Source organism: Schistocerca serialis, unplaced genomic scaffold, assembly GCF_023864345.2.
Source record: "Schistocerca serialis cubense isolate TAMUIC-IGC-003099 unplaced genomic scaffold, iqSchSeri2.2 HiC_scaffold_1196, whole genome shotgun sequence".
In the NCBI taxonomy this organism is placed as follows: domain Eukaryota; kingdom Metazoa; phylum Arthropoda; class Insecta; order Orthoptera; family Acrididae; genus Schistocerca; species Schistocerca serialis.
The window spans coordinates 1,240,001-1,242,500 of NW_026047399.1; the positions used below are offsets into that span (position 1 = coordinate 1,240,001).

Consider the following 2,500-nt stretch of genomic DNA (forward strand, 5'->3'; position numbering starts at 1 on the left):
CCATATCCGCAGCAGGTCTCCAAGGTGAAGAGCCTCTAGTCGATAGAATAATGTAGGTAAGGGAAGTCGGCAAATTGGATCCGTAACTTCGGGATAAGGATTGGCTCTGAGGATCGGGGCGTGTCGGGCTTGGTCGGGAAGTGGGTCAGCGCTAAGTGCCGGGCCTGGGCGAGGTGAGTGCCGTAGGGGTGCCGGTAAGTGCGGGCGTTAAGCGCGGGCGTGGTCTGCTCTCGCCGTTGGTTGGCCTCGTGCTGGCCGGCGGTGCAGGATGCGCGCGCCTGCGCGGCGTTCGCGCCCCGGTGCTTCAACCTGCGTGCAGGATCCGAGCTCGGTCCCGTGCCTTGGCCTCCCACGGATCTTCCTTGCTGCGAGGCCGCGTCCGCCTTAGCGTGCTCCTCCGGGGGCGCGCGGGTGCGCGGATTCTCTTCGGCCGCCATTCAACGATCAACTCAGAACTGGCACGGACTGGGGGAATCCGACTGTCTAATTAAAACAAAGCATTGCGATGGCCCTAGCGGGTGTTGACGCAATGTGATTTCTGCCCAGTGCTCTGAATGTCAACGTGAAGAAATTCAAGCAAGCGCGGGTAAACGGCGGGAGTAACTATGACTCTCTTAAGGTGGCCAAGTGGCGGCGGTGTGGCTGCATCCGGACTTGGCTTCTCGAAGTGCGGTCTTGATGTAGTCGTGCTGCTGCTGCGAGGTGCTTTCCTTGGGTTATAGTTACAGGGAGAGTGATGCGCAATACATGGGCCTAGCCCTCTTAGCCTCTCCTCTCCTGCGGTCTTCTCCCCTTCTCGTGGGCCCGCTGATTTCGCAGAGTGGAAGACCGCACCAGGGGCTTGGGGGGGTTACCAGCCCCCCCTCGCACTATCCCTTTTTTAGTTGGGGGCAGTAAGCAGAGAATAAGTGGTGGCCCTTCCGCTGAAGGTGCCACCCCAACTCCCCCAGCACCTAGCCGGCCAACCGGCCGTGCCGAAAATCTTGTAACTTTTGCAGCTATGTATACCTGTAGTGAGTGCCACCGCAGCTTTACAACCAAGAACGGTCTCGGGGTCCATCGCCGCCGCCAACATCTTGCGGCCGCCAACGCGGAGATCGTCACGGAGAGGCATCGCGCGAGGTGGACGGAGGAAGAAGTCCTGTCGCTCGCCAAGGCGGAGGCCGAACTGTTCCTTGAGAGGGACGCCCGGTTCTTCTTCGTCAATCAAGAACTCATCAGGATGTTCCCCGACCGAACGCTCGAGGCAATCAAGTGCCGACGGCGGCAAGCTGCCCACAAGCAGCTCGTCCGCCAATTCATGGAGGCGCTTGAGATCGGTCGGGGGGAAGAGCCGGCGTCCCGCCGGGGAGCAGCGAGCCCGCTGCCTGACGCGGGCGAGGCCGCTGCGCCGCCCGTCGACGCAGCCGAGGACTTCGCGGCCGACACCACCGGGCCGCCGCCGGAGGGGCCGACTGACGCCGCCATCTGGGAGCATCTGGCGGGGCTACCCGCTTCCGCCCAGCGTTTCTCTGCCCTGGATCGTGTCATAGGTCTGGGGCGGGGCACGCCGCCCGATGTCATCCTGGGCATGCTCCCGGATGCCCTTGCGTCGGTCGGGTCCAGAGGGGAGAGATCGATCACCAGGACACAGCGGCCGCGCCAACCATCGAAGCGGCCGCCTGCCGCGCCGCCGACGCAGAAGCGCAAGCGGCGCCGCTGGGAGTACGCGAGAACGCAGGATGCCTTCCGACGGTCGCGTGCACGTTGCGTGCGCGGCCTCTTGGATGGCACCCTGCTCCAGCCGCCACCTGCCATCCCTGGTCTGCTGGACTTCTGGGCGGACCTCTTCACCAAGAAGCCCATCTCCACCGCGGGCTTCATTCGTGACCGCCTCCTCCCGCACTCAGAGCCTGTCGCTCTCGAGTGCATATGGGGGCCGGTCACACGTGAGGAGGTCGCCGCCGCGTTGCCGCCCAGGGGATCAGCAGCCGGGCCGGACGGCCTTACCCCAGCGGAGTTGCGGCGCCTGCCGCACGAAGTCCTGGTGAAAGTGATGAATCTCTTCCTTCTGGCCCGCGCCCTTCCGGAACGCCTGCTTCGCGCGCGAACGTCCCTTCTCCCGAAAACGGCTGCACCAACATCCCCCGCTGACTTTCGCCCCATTACGGTCTGCTCGGTGTTGGCGCGGACCTTTCACAAGGTTCTCGCGTCACGCCTGATGCGCGCATGTGCTGTGGACGAACGTCAGCGGGCATTCATCCCTCGGGATGGGATGTTGGAAAATACCTTCATCTTGGACACTGCTCTCACCGACGCAGTTCGCTCCTGCCGCTCTGTCTTTGTGGCATCGATCGACGTATCTAAGGCTTTCGATTCGGTAGATCATGCTGCCCTTCGGCCCGTGCTGAAGGCGCATGGCCTGCCGGATTGCTTTGTCGAGTATGTCGAGCGGTGCTACGAGGGCAGCACGACAGTGATAGCGGACGGCGCCGGCGTGGGCGTGTCTGTGCAGCCAGCA

At 63.4% G+C, this 2,500-nt stretch overlaps 1 pseudogene; it reads left to right on the plus strand.

Annotated features, from left to right (window-relative positions):
- Positions 1 to 2,500, plus strand: part of LOC126435149 (large subunit ribosomal RNA) — a 7,954-nt pseudogene that overhangs the window by 2,264 nt on the left and 3,190 nt on the right.